Source organism: Phalacrocorax carbo, chromosome 6 (genome assembly GCF_963921805.1).
Source record: "Phalacrocorax carbo chromosome 6, bPhaCar2.1, whole genome shotgun sequence".
Taxonomy (NCBI): Eukaryota; Metazoa; Chordata; class Aves; order Suliformes; family Phalacrocoracidae; genus Phalacrocorax; species Phalacrocorax carbo.
In genome coordinates, this window is record NC_087518.1 from 54,156,611 (window position 1) to 54,176,039 (window position 19,429).

Below are 19,429 nucleotides of genomic sequence, written 5' to 3' on the forward strand. Positions count from 1 at the left end.
GGCTGCGCCCTGGGGAAGGGACCCACGCCAGAGCAGTTCATGAAGAACTGTAGCCCATGGGAAGGACCCACATTGGAGAAGTTCATGGAGGACTGTCTCCCGTGTGAAGGACCCCACCTTGGAGCAAGGGGAGAGTGTGAGGAGCCCTCCCCCTGAGGAGGAAGGAGAGGCAGACACAATGTGTGATGGACTGACCACAACCCCCATTCCCTGTCCCCCTGTGCCGATGGAGGGGAAGAGGTAGAGAATTAGGGAGTAAAGTCGAGCCCAGGAAGAAGGGTGGAGTGAGGGGAAGCTTTTTTTAAGATTTGGTTTTATTTCTCAATATCCTACTCTGATTTGATTGTTAATAAATTAAGATAATTTCCCCAGTTTGAGTCTGTTTTGCCTGTGACAGTAACTGCTGAGTGATCTCTCCCTGTCCTTATCTCGACCTATGAGCCTTTCATTACATTTTTTGTCCCCTGCCCATCTGAGGAGGGGAGTGATAGAGCAGCTTTGGTGGGTACCTGGCATCCAGCCCGGGTCAACCCACCTCACATTGTATGCTGGAAAGCTGTAAGTGAAGCTGGATTCAGCAGACCCATTTTAGTTTTTTCTGTCCTTCTGTGAGGAGTACCCCACAAATGGAAAAGAAAATGCTGCCATAGCTTAGATTTTCTGTCAATCCCACCTTAACAGTGAAGATATAAACTGCTGTTTCATACTTTATGACTCACAAAACTTACTAATCTCCTTTTCTTGGTTAAACTGATATCAAATCAAGAACCTTCACATTCTCCAGTATTACTTCTGAACCTATGCTTCATTCTTGTTCTTGGATAGGAGAAGTTGACCTTACTGATATGAATTCAGAATAACCCTAGTGAAGGTCAGAAATACCTGGAATAACATCCTTTCTGATGTAATTTAATCGGTGTTGGTTGTTCAGAGGTTTCTACCAGTATAGTGCTGGCTTCAAGGGGTCAAGGTCTTGATCTGATTCTTTGGCAATTAACTTGCCCAGAACTGGGATTTTGCTATGTATTCTGGGGGATGTCTGGGTCTTTGAAGACATAACATGTATAAAATATTTTTTTAAAAAAAATTTCAAGTATTTTCTATAACTGTGTTCTTTAATTTTTAAATAATTTTCAATAAGCTCTTTGACTTTAATCATGATAATATGTGAGACAGTAGAGCATTACAGTCCAGGATTTTATTGTATTAGGTACCATAAAAATGGGAAGAAGGTGTGTCTTTATCCAAAATAATCTTATTCTTTTCCTCTTTCTCTGAGAAAATGTTTTAGACTGTTCATGGTTATCTGCCACCTGTGCAGTTTAATACTGCTTCCAATTATGGCAAAGTAAACGTATGCTGTAAAAACCTCTGCTGCTTTATATTCTGTGCATCACCTAACAATCCTCGGCCCTGTTTGCCTTTTATACTGCTGTTATGCTCTGGACTGATGGTTTCAATGATTTTCCTCTTCCTGATCATTGTGCTGGATGATTGTTCTATTAAACTCAGAGTCCCTAGATTGGTTCCTTGCTTCACGCCTAATTATTTTATATTTATCTCATGCTTATACAAACGTAACTGAACCTCCCTGGCTAAAAAAAATAGGGGGATTCACAAAAAGGAAGCTGAGAAGCTTTTTTGATTAGTGATTTATGAGTTACCACAGGGTCCTTTAGCAGTTTTAGAGAATTTTATTGATACCAAAGAAGACATTCCATCAGCCACTTGGATCCTTGTTGGATTCAGACATGCTCCCCATTCTCCATCTCATCACCTTTTGAAAAACGTTGGCTTTTGCATGAAAATAAGACATATTGTGGAGCTGCTGTGTTTTCAGCAGTGTACTGGCAAAGGCGGTTTTATACAATTTTTAAATTTTTCTTATTGAACACAGGCGTGTGAAATAAAACTCTTTCAGATAGTTCTAATATAAAAGAAAAGTGCTTCTACAAAATCATAGTTTTGGAAGTTCTGGTTGTTAACTTACATGACTGTTTTCATGACCTTTTTGGATATATGAGAGACATTTAATATTAGGTTATTTCTAAAGTTATTACAGGCCATATAATCTGCTGGACTCCATGGATTTTATTTGTTTTTAGCTGAATTGTTCCATCCATTTTTATTTCTTGAGAATATTACTAATATTACATTCTAAAAAGCTATAAAGTATGAATGTTACTGACTCCTAGGACAGCGCACGCTCTTTGCACTGGATATAGTTACTTGTCCAGCTGAACCTCTAAAAGTCCATAGCACCAGAAAAGGTCTAAGAAGAAGTATATGAAAGATTGAATCTGCCATCCAAGAAGGGAAGCTCTCAATCCCACTCTTCAAAGGATTAATGATGAAAATAATATTGTGTTTTGGGTTTTTTTTTTCATAAGTACTGTTTAATACATCTGTTAAATGCTCTGTTCTACATTTTCTTTTAATAATCACTTACTCCCTTTCTTTGTCAGTTTACAAAATACATCATCCTTGAGCTGCCTTTTGAGGAAAGTTTACTGCCCCAATATATATTTCAAGAATTAATGGAATAATAAAATAATCCTAGATTTGACTATGTGCCCACTGAAAGTGTAAGAAAGAAAATTAACAGGAGCAGTTTTCATTTTAATAATATAATGGACCCAATTTTTAAAAAAGAAATTTAGCATTTAAATGTTTTTTTTTTCTTTTTTGAATTTTCTTTTAAATTGAGGTTAAGTATTTTAATTACCACTGTAAGGTACTGAAAAACACACTCCATAAAACTGTCCTTTGTGCAATAATATAAATTGTGTTCAAACTAAGTTTTTGTAAACTGTGATTCACTGGTTTGGATTAACCTTATAAGTAATCATTAAAATCCTTTATTTAGCAGTCATTTAGTCTTTACTGATTTCACTTATAAATAAAGTTTTCTGCTGAACAGGGCTTAGACAGTTCATATCCTGAGTCATATCCTGAGAGACAACAGGGGAAAAACTTGCAAATAAAATCCCAAAAGGCATCAGAGACATTTAGAATTAAAAGAGAATTAAAGAGGGAAATAAACTGCAGGAAAGATGGATTGTTGTTTGCCTGGTTTGGCTTGCTCTGTTTTTCTTTGTAGCAAGATGCACCTTTGGAGCCCTGCTGTTGCCAAGTTCCTCATTTACTACTTTGCTCTGGAGACTTGCTACCGTTGAAACAGTGTCTTTATGTGTTTGTGGTGAGAAATTATGTTCCATTATATTTAGGGTTCTAGGATTTGATTCACCCCAGCCCAGTGCAGACCACGCAATTGGTTCTTCTATTGACTGCAAAGTAGAATTACACTTGGACTTAAGGGCCTTACTGGAAAGCAGCTTCCTGTGGCAAAAATTCAGAAATCCTACCTGAGAACTGGTGAAATCATTTTACCAGTAAAATGTATTTTATTCATCAAGATTAGTTCAGTTCATAGTAGTCCTTAACTTTTTGTCCCTTATATTCCTTGCTGATATCTAATTTCCTTAATTTTGTTTAACCACTTGCTGAAGAAAAAATATAGCAGGTATACTTGCAGTGCTGTTTAGAACATCTAGCATGTCTTGACATTTTTGCATCCTAACAAAATTGCAATTATAATGCTGTTAAGTATACCTAACATGCCCTGACACTCCATTTAGAAGAATGAACGTGGCATTGAAGACTGTTTTCCAAAAACATTTCTGTTCCTGCAGTATGCATAGGAAAAATAATTCAGCAATTCAATTTGGTTTTGAAATCAAACTTCAAACTGTTTTAAGAATGTTTATTACAGAAATAGAACATGCATTTAACAGGATAGAGATGCAGTTAGAATTTGCTAAACACTTTTTCCCTTACAGTGTTGACAGAAATCTTTTTTGGGGAAAAAACCAAACCAAACAAACAATAGCAAGTAATTGCTAATCAGAAATATACACTGTCATTCATATACCAATAATCTATCTCACTCTAAATGCAGGTACTTTTGGAAGGTCAGTAACTTACGCGAAAAAAAAAGGTGTTGACATGAATATTTATCAAAAATGAGTAAGAATCACAATCATTATTAAATCTGAAGAGGTATTTGAACATATCTTTTCTGCAGTCTTTCTATTTCTGCATGGCTGAGTAAGAGACAAGAAGATTTAGTGCAACCAATGACTGATGGCATGAAAGAGCAGTCTCAGGCTTAGCCTTCCTCCAGGACACTTGGCAAAACCCTAGCTAAGCACCTGAAACCTTCTAGAGTTCAGCCATTTGTCTCTGTGACTTAGTTCCTGTTTGTAAAACAAATTTAATTGCACTTCCTTACTCTACAGGGTTGTTGTGACAATATGTACATTAAAGATTGAGGACAACCGGGACTGTACGAGCACAGTCAACACCCAGCGGGTTGGCCACACATACGGCTGCATACTGATGAGGCTGCAAGCTCTGCAGCTCGAAGCTTGCTGGCTCTGCCCTTCAGTCTGGGAAACTCTGCTGAACTCCCATGTAGGGAGGTACCACACATGCTTGCTTTTCCTTTCCTCAGCATGTCTGGCACTATCTCAGCATGCATATTTAGCATTTCTGCCTAGGACTCTTAACATGTCTTGACACTTGCAAGAAAGTCAAGAACAGTGCAGACTCTCATTCTTGACATCTGGCCCTTGGTGTCACTCTTCCTTCCTCTGCTACAGCTAAGGAGAAAAATTCTTGGAAAGCACCACAACTTCCCTCTAGGCCAGTTCTTTGGCAGGTTGTGATATACTGATAAGAAGCACAAATGTAGATTGCTTTGGTATAGCCTCAAAGAAGAGATTAGAATGACGAAACGTGTCTCATGTCACCCAGATTTTGTTGAAGGGAGTCTTAATATCAACCCTAAACAACAGCACAGACACCACCAACAACCATATTAGATATAGGACAGAAAATACAGCTCACCAGCCAAATGAAGGGCCTGCCTCTTCCTTATCTCCGCAGTGTCGGTGAGTCTGCCTTGGAAGAGCACCTGAAAACCTGAACAGAGAGGCTTCCATAGAGCAAGCAGCATCCTCAGTAGTACATAAACGCCTCCTCCTCCCCCCCAACCCCTTTTGTTGCATTTCTCTTTCCTGTCTACTAAGACTGCTATTGGCACAGTATCTTATCAGCTCTGGATTGCCCAAAGCCCTTTGGGTGCTAAAGATCTGTTAGTATGGTATTATTCCAGAGCTGCAGACTGGACGAACAGGGGAATAGGGTAAGATTTACTCTGGTAGGCTGAGAATTTTCAGGAAACCATGTTTCACTGAATGTATGGATTTTAAATTACTTTATTAGAACTTTCATTTAAGTGTTTCCTAAAATCTTATCATGATATTATTAACAACGTACAAACTTTGGAAATTGAAAATGCAGAAATAAACAAATTATTTGTTACAAAAAGGGCCTTGCAGGTCTCTGGGGAAATGGAATATTCTAATGTCTGTTTACACCAGCAGAAATAAATTGTATTTGGTAAACATAATGTTAGTCATTTGCAAACATGAAAAAATGTGGGAGGTTTTTTTGTTTATTTCAAAGAGTTTGCATTGCACATTGAATTTATTTCAGTTAAACTGAATTGTAGCATAGTAAGACTTTGGCTGTACACAGAAATTCCCTTCTATGTACGCACAGGTTTTTCTCTTCTGCATTTCTCTCCTTCCTTCCTTCCTTCCTTCCTTCCTTCCTTCCTTCCTTCCTTCCTTCCTTCCTTCCTTCCTTCCTTCCTTCCTTCCTTCCTTCCTTCCTTCCTTCCTTCCTTCCTTCCTTCCTTCCTTCCTTCCTTCCTTCCTTCCTTCCTTCCTTCCTTCCTTCCTTCCTTCCTTCCTTCCTTCCTTCCTTCCTTCCTTCCTTCCTTCCTTCCTTCCTTCCTTCCTTCCTTCCTTCCTTCCTTCCTTCCTTCCTTCCTTCCTTCCTTCCTTCCTTCCTTCCTTCCTTCCTTCCTTCCTTCCTTCCTTCCTTCCTTCCTTCCTTCCTTCCTTCCTTCCTTCCTCTCTTTCCTTCCTCTCTTTCCTTCCTTCCTCTCTTTCCTTCCTTCCTCTCTTTCCTTCCTTCCTCTCTTTCCTTCCTTCCTCTCTTTCCTTCCTTCCTCTCTTTCCTTCCTTCCTTCCTCTCTTTCCTCTCTTTCCCTTCTTCTTCCTTATTTTGACTTACCTTCCCTCTCTTTCTGTCTCTTTTTCTTTTCTCTTGTCTTTTTAATCTTTTCTTTTTTTCTTTTTTTCTTTTTTCGTCCTGTGGAAGTTTAACATGAAGGCATCATGTACCTTTCAAAAAGCTAATTTTCAGTAGGACACACTGCAAAATCAAAATGAACAACCTGAAGTGACTTCCTAAAGTCAAAGTCTTTAAGTCATAGTTTCCAATTAATTTTCATACTGAATTGACTTTTGGGTGAAGACTTCCTTTCCATTTCTCATTACAAGACTTGACATGATTTAACTCTGGCTTCCAAACCATGAGAAAGAAGAATCAAATATCACATTGTTTCTCAGTGTATGTGGGCAGAGAATGGCTGTGGTCTGAGCTACAGGGAAAAAGGCTTCAAATTATTTCAGAAAGTAGCAGATGTTTCAGGAATGGTGGGAATTATCAGAACAGCATAAAGGACAAAAATAAAAGGTAAAGATAAGTTCAGCTTGTATCTAGTTTTAGATACTTGTCCTTATCCTGTTATGTTACCTGCCAGAACTCATGCTTCGCTTTTTGGCTCCATTGGCTACTATCATTCAGATTATAAATATCAAACCTATATGTCTCAGTTAATGGTATTCAAATTATACATAACAGAAGGAAATCTGTAAATAAGTAAAAAGAGTTTGAAGAGTTACTAAGCTGTCATCTGTCTAATAAACCACCATAAAAAGCAGGTCACGGCTTAAAAATATTAATCAGAAAAACATTAAAATTACTTTCTTTTCATTTTCTGTTTGTTGTGAAACAAATTATCAAATTGATATTTTAAATAAATTAATATTTTCCAGAAAGCACAATTTGACGGTCATTCAGATTGAATTAGATCTTTGCTTCTAGATTTGGAAAAGTGCATTTTCCCACACTCTTTTCTTAAAAAAAAAAAAAAAAAAGTCCAATTCTATTCACCTGATTAACACACTGCAGTTGCTGTACCATAGTGCAGCCAAGGGAGAGATGGATTAATATGTCAGCTAAAATTGACAGTAGGATGACTAGTAACCTGCTTGATAAAATTCCATGGGGTTTCAGACCTTCTAGGTGAATGCTTATAGCCAGAAAACTTGGTTTTAAATAAAGATATGTAATCGTTGAAGTAGCTTTCATTCTGGCACAGAATACTAAAATTAGGAGGTCCATTAAAAAAATAAAAAGTTAAATTAATTCTTCTCTTAAACAGTTATTAGAGCAGTTTTTACTATCTTCTTCCAGGGACAGACTGGTCCTAGGTGCTTGCTTAGAAAAGACAGAATTTTTAGAATAAAAGGAGCGGCGATATAAAATGTATTGGTCACAATGTTAATGCACATTACAAGGTACTTAATTTTTAATCCCAGCTGATATATAGAGAAAATAGGGAAATAAAACTGGAAACAGATACAAAAAGCCTATAGGAGTGTGCGTTTGGTAGCATTTACTAAACATCCAAGCAGGTGACATTATAAATGCAGGTACTATCAATGGTAGTTATGTGTCAAGTGAGGTTTATGAAATACCTGCTTTTCTTTCCAAATACAGCTGAATTCTGGCCCCTAGTGTTGTGCTCAGCCAGGTGGTAAATGTCTTGGGATGTGGCCGGGGTCCAGCCCCTCAGGAGGAAGAACTGGATGAGTCCGTACCATGTGAGAATCAATTCCCAGAGCAGTTGTTTTACCCACCTCTGCTTTGTAGTCCAGACTTGGGTAAGCCAGCTGGCTGTCTAAGAAAGAAAATGAAATACAAGAGAGAGCTGGTTCAAATTCAAGCCTTGCCCTTCAAGGCAGTATGAAAGCATTGGTAAGCAAAGCCATTGTAGACATTACTTCAGGCTTTCCCTGCTGTGATTATTTCATTCTAGTGTTTTAGTAAAAAAATTGGTTCCTATGGATACAGCCTCATCAATAAGGTTTGCAACATTTTTATTTAAAGGTGTCATGTATAGTAGCTCATATGTAATTAAAAAATGTTTGGGGATAATTATGTGAAATATACAACTACATATGAAGAGGCTCCATCCCTCTCACACAAGTCCAAATGCAGTCCAAACACATGTTGCAAGCAAAACCAAAAGATGTCATGCTGCAGACTTAGCTTCATTGCACTGACTATGCCAGCAACCTAATATCCAGAATTTAAACTAAATTTTAGCAAATACACTGCCTCCTGCTTGTTGTTAAACATTAACTCTTCTGTCTGTGCTCTCTGTTGCAATGTCTAAACAACTATGTTTCACCATTCAGAGAATGACCTTTCCTAACTAAGAAGAAAACTAGCAGCAAGAATTTCTTTTTAATGGTGTGAGATAAAAAATTTATTCAATCTGCAACAATTGTTTTATTTCTATTGGGTTTAATTTCTGAAAGGTATAAATTTGTCACCTGTGGTGTTCTGAAAGACTTATAATACAGGGCCATAAAAAATGTAGCTCTTTTGCTTAGATAATTGTATAATTGGCGATAGATCTCCAATGAATTTAGCACCCACCCTCATGAAGGTGCCTAGAATGTGTTGTCAGTGTCATAGTTGCTGCTAGTAATGAGGAGCTGCAGCTCAGCCAGCCAGGGTAAGGCACAAGGTACTTTGATGTCCTGCTTCTCGTCTGACAGATTGGGAGTTTCTAGCAGGAAGAAAGGCAGTGAAGTGCTGGCACAAATGGCTCCTGAGGAGCTGGTGGCCTCCTTGGCCCCAGGGCAGGTAGCAACTTCCTCTCTATCAGGAACTGCCTGGGAACATCGAGGCCACACATCTCCTCTTCACCTTGATTTAGTTAGACCCTAACATTAAGCACATCGTTTAAAGACTGTAATGCTTATGGCTGATAGGGAGATAAAGTGTTGAACATCTGCAAGCACAGGAAGATTTTATGAAACCAGACGTTGCCCATTAATTACACTTGGCCTCTTTTCATATGACGTCCCAAGGCTCCTCATGTAACTATGAAGGCTGGAACCTTGGTACATCTCCAGCAATGACTGTAAACGAAACAAAATTTGATTTGCTTTAGATCAGTCATCAGTGTGGAGGGTGGTGGCTTTGGCTACTGAGATCTGAGGTGTTCAGCCTGGGGAAAACATTTGCAAAAGATTCGGCTGGAATAAATCTTTTGACTGAACCTAAATATGTATAACATTTCATTTTAAACTTGGTTAAGACAGAGATATCCTAACACACAGTGGAACACTAATAATTTGGAGTGTTTGAGCAAAGGGAAAACATTGGACAGTGCAGAATATATTAATACATCTGATGCCTTATTTTTCTGAGGTGAGGGTTTCTCTGGAACTCCAGAGAAAAACATTAGAGTGAGTGATGAATGAAACCAAAAGATTCCATTGAAAGGTGTTAAGTTTCTACAGAATTTACCCCTAATTTTTAGACTTTCAAGGGGAACTATGCCTTTTTCATATTTGTTAAGCCTGCTCCAATAATCTATAGCACTGCTGTGCATTGTTCTGTACTTAAATCCTTTGGGTGGTTGAAAATTTGGCTAGAATAGATATTTTCTGTTACATTTTGTAGGGCTTTGCCATAGAATATAACTACATTTGTAAAGAACATTAATATGCAGTAATCATGGCCAAGACTTTAACGTAGGAAAATTTTTCTTGATTTCACATAAACAGAAAATTGGCCAAACAGAGAATATAGTTCAGATGTAGTAAGCTCTCTTCCCTAGCCATTGGATGGACAAATGCTCCATTATTAACAGTATACTTAAATGTATAATACATTCATATCAATTTTGTAGAATATGCAAACAAATTTGGCAGGCATACCTAAACAGGAAAATTATTTCCTGAAAAATGTAGGTCCTGATGGGAAGCCGGTGGGTTAGTCCATTTACTTCAACGAGTTTTCAATTGTTCCTTAACCTTCTGAACTTAAAGAGAACTGAATTTTCCTCTCTTTAATATGGAAAGAATAGACAAAATTATCACTTTTCCTAAGAGTTACCTGAATCACTGTAGTAAAACACCCCAAAGGCCTATGCATTGTACACTGTCTAGAAAGGGGTAATACAGATCTCTATGAAGCTGGTTGTATAAATTTTGAAAATTATTGTACAGATTCCTAAAATATATTATTTACAGCTTATTCTTCATCAGGTCATTAATAAGGTTAGTGCAAGGTTGACACTATGTGTCCTTTGCCTGTGCTTTAACTGTCTTTCAACAAACCTAAACCTCCCTTGCTTCCTTCCCCCTTCCACCAGCAGCAGAGGCCCAATGGACTGCTAGATTATGATACATTAGAAGTAGTGGTTTGATCTGATTTTACTATCTAAACCTTGCCTTTAGAAAGCCTGCTGTAATTCTCTGTAAAATCCCATGTCTCTCCAGCTCATACAGCATTTTTTATGAGGGCAGGGAGGCAGCAAGTGGCTATCAGCATGTCTCAATGGTTCTTCCAAGACAGTTGCTTTCCAGATCAGTGTTGGCTCTTCCTTTCAGTCTGGCGATCACAAGCATGCTGTGGTGACACATCCAAAAGGACCAGTCTCCACACTGGATGCCAATGCAATAGTGGAAGGCATTCAGCTAATGACAGCGAGAAAGGCTACAGGGGAGGGGAAGGCTGTCTTACCAGAGATTTGCTTACTCAGGCTCTAGCATGAATGTCATAAAGGTGCCGCCTGCCGGAAATATTCTGTCCAGTATGAAATATATGTTCATTTTGCTGTTTGGATCTTCAAACACAGTACCATGGTGGTCTGCCTTTTCATGTAAGTGTTAAGGCTGAATTTCAAATTGTTTTCCCTGAAGAAATAAAGATGTGACATTTTCATGATGACACTTCCTGACGCACATTAGTATGTGCTGTGGTCTTGTCCCTGCCTGTGACTGAGCACCTGAACATTTGGAAGCAGTGCTGAAGGGGATGGGGTGGTGACAGGGTAAATGAGGAAGCATACAGTGCTGAATGATAGTTTTTCTAATGTATACTTTACTGTTTCATAGAAATTAGAGACTGAAGAACTCTTGTGTATGGTTTTGTATATTCCTCAAAATTGTTCCAATTCCCTAAACTACGCTGATACATCGACTAATTTCATTTAAAAGAGTAAAGTGATAGTTACCCATACTTTCCCTTTTTTTGTTACTGCTTATAAATTCTGCACACCTGGGATTGCTAAAAGCTTCCCCTTGCTCCACTGAGGTGTTTATAAATTACTATCTTTCCTCCTTATTACCGTTTTGGGGAACAAAATGTGTATCTGGGGCCAATATGGTGATTATTCATAGTACTCCCTAGTTAAACAGCTTCAGTGGTGCAGTTCCTCTGGCTGAAAGTTTACAAGACTGCCTTTTAACTTTCTTTTGAATAGGGTTCCCTTTACAGGTTTGTTTTGGTTTTTTTTTACAGATAATTCTTTCCATTTATCGGCCTCATCCTGATGTAGCAGTCTACCTTCATGAGTATAATTAACAGAAAGCATTTTTTTTCTGCTGCTAATAATGAAATATATAGAGTACAAGCATTAATAAAAATGTTCAACTATATAGAAATCTATTCCTTATAAACTTTTTCTAGTTTAGAAAATGTTGGCTAGGTTTCATGTTGTTCTGAGAAATGATAGTGCTGAATACCATACACGTTTTAGATATAAAATATTTTTATTTATTCAACTGTACTAATTGTCCCAAAGCATTAATTAATGAAAATAATTTCCATTACACTCTGCTAGCAATTCCTTAAAAACTGCACTATAACATGCTTTAAAGAAATATGTGTTTTTCATGGTTCAATTATTGTCATGGCAAATATCCAGACCAGTGAATAAAGACAATAAAATACCTTATAAGAAGTTAGAGGCCCCTGAACGCTTTTATTATACTGTACACACTGGAATCAGTGAAAGAGTTTTTAGGTACTATAGTCTGGGAAACCATCTGGTTTATTCTATTTTGAACAAAGCAAGCCATTTTTATATTCGTACTTTTCCCCTTATTGGAGGGGAGCACTTATGCTGCTGTAGCGAAGATTGTGTCAGCACTTCCTTTATTAAATCCATTATAAGAACCAAAAGAGAGACTGGAGAGTCGTCAAGTGTCTACAGGTGGGCGAGAGGGAGGCGTGAGATCGGAGCAGTCGGGGGCCTTCTTTCTGGCCCAGCTGCACACATTAGCCCAGCTGAACTTCTCAGACTCCAGTGATTTCACCAGAGCATCCATAAGTGAATTTCACAAACATAATTAAACTATTCAGTTAGCACTTGGTGCAGAGATCATCAAAGGAGCAGGAGCTGGTGTCAACTGGTCATGTTTCAGTGACTAACTCATGTCCCTGGGTGAGATCACCTCCCTCAGGGGTGATCATTCAGGCAGAACTGCTGGGCTGGGTTTGGGGACAGATATGGGAAGGAAGGAGGGAGGCGGCTGTCTGCAGAACACGTGCTTGGAGTCTTTCCTGAAACTCTGTCTGAGACCATGTCCCTCGTCCTCCTGCGCCATGGCTTGGCAGCTAGCGGGGCAGCAGCAAGGCAGGCCTCTGGGCCCCGCAGTCCCGCTGGTCTGCCACCCTGCGGGCAGGGGATACTTGCCCGTAGAGAGGGCCTACGCTGGAGCCTGATAATTACTGGTACTTGGTGGCATCAGTACAAAATAACAGAAGACAAGAAGAATGCCTATGGCATTTCAGAACTCTGAAGAGAAACACTCCAACCTTGACATACAGGAGAAAAAGTTGCAGAAAATGTTGAGATTTATATTTTTTTCTTCCACTTCAGAATGAAGTTATAATGTTATAAAACATTATAATTTAATTTTTAAAAACTAAAGATTGACTCATGTAAAATTGTAGGCCTGAAGGTCTCTCTTACACAGACTGTCATTTAGAATAGACCTAATGCAGAAACAGTGAATGGTAACATGATAGGAGCCTTGCTAAAATGTTATATAAAGCGACCAGGATTTTTTTTAAATATCCTGAAATTCTCAGGCATGATCATTGAAATACAAAGTAATAAATGTAACAAAAGACTTATCTGTGTCGTACACAACTTAGAGTAATTGAGAGAACTGATGAGTTTCTTGTTAAGCCTTATTGTCAAGTCTTGACAGCACATGAATAGTGTAGACCGCTCACCTCCTTGATGCCTAAGTTTAAGAAATTAATCCTTCAGCTGTTTTTTTCCCCAGCTTGTATGGGAGCTTCCACACAACTTCAGGGCCGAGTCAGCCAGATCAGCTTGAATCACTACCGAAGGTGATTTAAGGTAACTAATAACTTTTGTGCTGAAAGTGGCTTTCAAATAAATTGTTGTCAGGAATGAAGCAGTTTCCTTAATAAATAAAAATCTTGTGTGCTTAAACTCTAGAAATCATTTCTGTTGATTAATCAAGGTGGTAAGTAGTCTTCTCCCGTTTAATTCTTGTGTGCCATTTTTGAACTGTCTTCTGTCTGTGCAGAAAATTACACATTTGATTAGATTAAAACCTTTCTATGCTTGCATGTAGAAAATCCTTAGCTATGGCACAGCTCTGCATGGGAAACAGCTTTCCCATGCCACATATTTTTATACTTAAAAAAAAAAAATCTGTTTCCCTTCAGAGAATTTTCATGAGAACCTGGAGGAATCACTGGTCAGAATAACCTCACATACTAACTTTAATGAAAGCACTCCAAACGCGTATTTGTATCAAGCCAGGAACTTGAATCTGACATTCCTCTAAGAGCCATGGGAGTGCCCCTACTCTTAAGGTTTTTCCTCTCATCTTCAAATGATAACATCTTGCAACTGAAAAATCCTTCCAATAAAAGTTTCAGGGAAATACATTTTTCAGTGCTGTGAAAAAAATTTCCAGATCACATCCTGTGTCTTACAATAAGATATGTTTATACTTGTGCTGCATTTTCTCGCCTGTTTTTTTCTGTATGTGATTTTAATATGTATTGGATTGTTCAGGTATTTCAAGCAACAAAAAAGTTTTTCTTTGTAAAGAAGACTGGCAGTTTGTGGCACTCTAATTCCACATTCAGACATTTAGTAATCTCATTTCTACATCTCTGAATCTGGCGATAGACTCTTGTGACGTTCCCATACTGATTATTTCTACTTTTGGATTTACATAGGCCAAGTATCAAACCACACACTGATCACAGGCTGAGCATGGCTCTGTGTGGAATTTGGCATAGCAGATTTACATTGTCTTTGCCATACTTGAAGAATGCCTTGAGATATCATCAGCTCTGTGAGGATTTGATTCAAATCTTACTTCAAAGGCTTCTAGAGGACAACAAAGGATAGAGACAGGAGGTACTGATATGGAAGGTAGTTAAAGCTTTCCTGGGTTGCTGAGATTGCTTCACCACATTCCAAAAATTTTCATAATTCAAAGTTCTTCTGTTTGCTCCAGAGCTGGGAATATCATGACACAGCTTTGTCACCAAGTAGATGAGTGCAGAGCAGACTTCCATTCAGTGGGAAATGGCTTACACAAAACACTTCAATCCCGAGCTTCTTTCCACTCATCAGTGTTACCCTGGAGAAGCAAATAAATGGTGTGATTCACATTTTTCATATACTGGGCTTGGAGATATCTAGTACCATTTACTTCAGCTAAGGTCACTGTAATTTAAGTCATGCTTTTGCCTTGATGAATCACTCTGAAATGTTATGATCTGTTTATCTGAGTTTTGGAAGAGAAATCATTCTGACCTGATCTTGCCAGGTTAGGTACTGAATGGAGAAGTCACCCACATGTATGAAATTGCTTACAGATGGCTAGCATGGAAGTTGAGCTTAATCTCCACATTTCTCTAGCTTTTATGAAACCTATTTTCAGACATGGGGATATTTTATTTTATTGCATTTACTTATCTTGATTTCTCCTGTGACCAAAGAATTCTTCCCACAGCTGCTTTGTTCTTAATTGTAAGTGAGCAATTACTTCAGGATGTGTTACTTTTGTAGCATAAGCTATTCCCAGAACAAGAGAAACATTGAGAAATACAGGGTGTGCCCAGGATGTTTCCAAAACTCTACTCTCGCTATTTTTATCTTTTTTTCATGCTGCAGTTTCTTTTATGGTATTAGTCTTAGCAGGGTGGTTGCAATGTGATTTTCACAAATTAGATTTTCCTTTCCCAATTATGTTGTACTCTATTTATGGTTGTTCCACTAAAATTTAACATCTAATGTTGTTTTTGTAGGCTTGACAATTCCCTTGACTTTCTTTTTCTCATGAAAAATGCAGAAATTCAGCTGCATCTCTTTATAGTGTCCATTAAATTCTTTAAGAGATTCTTGTGAAGTCTTCGAAAGATACTCACTAATGAGGTATGATTGCCATATCTTGGCTGAGTACTTAAAGAAGCACTGACCTGTTCATTATAAAATCTAATTTGGAAAGATGTGGCATTTATATCTTATTTAAAAAACTCAAAATTCAACCAAAAAAAAGATTTTCTATAAACCTAACAGAGCACTGGTAAATACTTTATGAATGAGGATTCCATAAAAGGAAGAAGTTGTTTATAAAAACTATAAAATTCGCTATGCCTTCTCGGAGATTTTTGGTCTCACAAAATTTGTGCAAAGTCATGCCATTCAGGAAGCTTCAATTAAGCAATTTATTTATGCAAATGGTGAATGTAGTAAGTTAATTAGAACAGCAATGGGTGTTTGCTAGAGATTCCAAGTTTGGCAGGCTAATCACTCCACTCTGGCATGCTGCATGCCATTTGTCCCTTAGGCTTCCCATAAAAATCAGTCAAAACTCCTCATAAAAATGACAGATTGCTTCAAACTCAGGAGCTGTGTCCTGAATATGTTCTAAATAGGATTTGGTGTTTTGGGGGAAATGGATTTGTAATCAGATGCCGAAACCCAAGAGAGAGAGGACTAAAGGAGACAGGAAGAGAAGATGAAATGAATATATATGAAGCATCCAAAGAGCATTTTTGAGTAGGGTATGACTCAGGATTCAAATTTCCCTATATATCCACACAAGACTCAGCCTCATGCTTTTCAATATCATACTGAATCTATTGACACCCTCACAAAAAGGGCAAGGTAAATGTTTAATTGAAGAAAAAAGAAAACCACCAAAACCACCCCTCTATATGTTTACCTGGCCTTTCATTGTTTTCCACTTCAGGAAAGAGATGATCCTAGATAAGGCTGGTAAAGAAAGTAAATCTCTCTGGTACTCCAACCACAGAACACCAGTGGTAACCTGTGCTTAAATGTTTTTGAGCCTCCACCTTCAAAGGCCAGCTACCAATGCACTGCGTATGGTACAATTTTAGTCCATTTTGCCATGCAGTAACGAGGTAGAGTCATTTACACGTAGTTGCTGGCACTTTAATTCAGTGTAATTCATTTTATTGTTCCACAAATGGTCAGTTGATCCTTCTGATTATTACTTATACATTGACTTACTCAAAGTATGAAGGTGTTGACCGTCCAGATTTTTCATTCTGTAGCTCTGTCAGTTCAATCCCTTTTTGTTTTTCCTCTGATTCAGTAAAATTGCTGCTTCTGGTGCTGCATTTACTAACTACATTTTTCAATTTTTAGTGGCTTCTGTTACACTTCAAAGGATGAAAGAAATTCCATTTAATTGCTCAATTTTGGCATACACTGTTGTGGACTGAGAACATACACTTCACACTGTCCTTCCAATAATTCTGGCAGCATTCACTGAAATAGCAAAATCATGGGTCAGAGATTTGGGAGTAAGCCACAATCCACATGGCACAGTAGCTGGAAATTCAGGTTGCCCATAACGCATGCATGCATGTGTGTGTGGTCCATTTAAAAATCATAAATTATCCTGATGACATGTGGCATAGGGGTGGGAAAGGCACAGAACAGCCAGTGCCATATCCACGAAGCTGTAAAGATGGTACAGTGAATTTAACACGTTTTCATTGCATCATCCATAACTTTAATGAAAATATTATGTGGTTGTTTTTTTTTTTTTTTCCTAAAGTATATTCAATATTTATAACTACATGGAAAGAACTGCATAGACGCATATGCATGGGGGAATAGTGATGCCGTTTGGTAGTATTTTTTCATTCTAGATATTTTTCTTTTTTATTTTTATTTCAGAAGAAGTCTCACAATTAGATCTTTCGCCACACTGATAGCTGCCTTGCCATTCTGATAAGATAATGGTCAAACATCTCACATCACTGTGCAGAAAAATGCTGATTTTTTTTTTTTTTAAAGAGAATTATTACACTTCCTCCTTTTGCTGTAATGGGCTTATTTCCTCACTGTTTTCAGCCTTTAGGGTGGGCAATATGTTTTAGTCTTTTCTTTCCTTCTCCAGCTTTTCAGTTTCAATCCATCTGTTAAACAAGAACAACATCATCCATTGTTCTCCCTTCTCGCATTTCTTTTTTTTTTGTTAACACTGATTTGTTTTAATGTCAAGAGATACTGGAGATTTTCAGATTACTGGTGAAATGCCTAGTCATCAGTTCATCCCGAGGGAAGAATCACATATCCAAGTGGAAGGAAAATATCACCTTTTAAGAAGAATTGATGATTGAAATTTTGATGAAATGTAGTAACGAAAGCGAGGATTACACCTACAATGACCTTCCTGAGAAATTTTGAAACTCCATATAAATCTCCTAATCCCACCTACAGCTCCTCTTTTATAACTACTACATGTTCTTATGTCACCTTCCTCTGTAACTTTGTCTGTGCTCTTGAAAAGTCTGTGTGATAGCTGAAAGAGTAGAGTGATTCCTTGTTGATGTGCAGTTTTCCCTCTAGATGATAGTGAGTACTGGCACAGAAAAACTCTTCCAGAAGTGTTCATCGCTGGGCAGTACCCACTGGCGAGTGACAGCAGAGCTGCAGTACAGGTGATAGAAAAGCCACCTAACTTAAGGTTTGCTGATGAACAGAAGCTAAAAGCTTTGGATCCACAGAAGTGGCTGTGGCCAATTTATCTTTTGTGATTTTCCTTTTTTCATTATTTTTGACATTTCAGAGATGAAGCTTTGCTATATACCACAAACCTATGGCAGTGGACTAGGGAGATAAGAATTCACTGAGATATAGAACATACAGACTAAGAAAATGTGTGAAAAATTGAAATGACAAGGGTGGGTTGATAGCTTGTTGCTATTGAGCTATAGTACCTTGGCTGGAGAATTAGGTAGTTGGAGACACAGTAAAATAAAATATGTGCTGACTATGCCTAGAGAGGAAAAGCTGAAATATTTAAGCCTCCCAAATCAGGGCTTATAATAGATAGATAGACCAATTCAGCTTTAACATAGGAGTGCTGCAAATAAAGTATGATATATAGTTGATGAAGTATCATTTTCAACATGTTATACTGGGCTTGTATACTTCAGTAAATAAAATGAAATGTCAAAAGGGTGACCAATCAATAGCTACCAGCAACGTCTAATCAAATATGATCATATAAAAGAAAACAATAGGAAGGAGAAACTAAACTTATTAAGAGTCTTTTAATACTGATCTCATTTAATCTAACTTTTTTTCTGTTAGTGTTAAACAATCTCGTATGAATTATTTCCAGTTACACCCAAGCTACTCCCTCTTTTACATTGATCTGTCTTCCTACCAACTAATGAAGTAAAAGGGTCATATCTTGGCACTTTCTCGGCAGTTCAAACAGGGTTTGTTGCCTTGTCTATAAAAACTTGAGCAAAGAACCTGTGTTTAGAAGAGTATAATTTTCCCTGTCTCACATAATCAGCCTGTTGTACAACCCTCTTTGGAAGAGGTAGTAATAGGGCCATCATTCCCCTGCTTTTCCACCCTTTCCATCACATTCCAGATACCAATAAAACCCCAGCTGTGCTCCAAAGCACTTATTTTCTTCTACAAGCACAGGTCCTACAATTAGAAATGACCCTGGTAAAGAAGGTTTCATTTGATGAGTTGAAAAATGGCAAATTACAGTTTGAGTTATATCAATGGCTTCTTAGGTATAATGTAATGAATTCAGCCTAACTTCTATCAAGTTTCTCTAACAGCCTTGTACCTCCCATCAGACCATCCGCAACGAACATGTCACATCAAAATGCCGTACTGTATGAAACAGCCATATTCAGCCAAACTCTGCTCTTACAGTTGCAAATTAATTTCATTGGACTTCAAGTCATTATATAATAATCTGACAGCATAAATGCCATCACAATGTGTTGTTAATAGATTGGGTTTCACTGGACTCTGTGATCCAAATCAGAATCTGATCATTTTTTTGTAGATGCATAGTATTGCACGGTGCTGAAACTGAATTAATATTTAATTAAATAATCCTTTCAAACATAG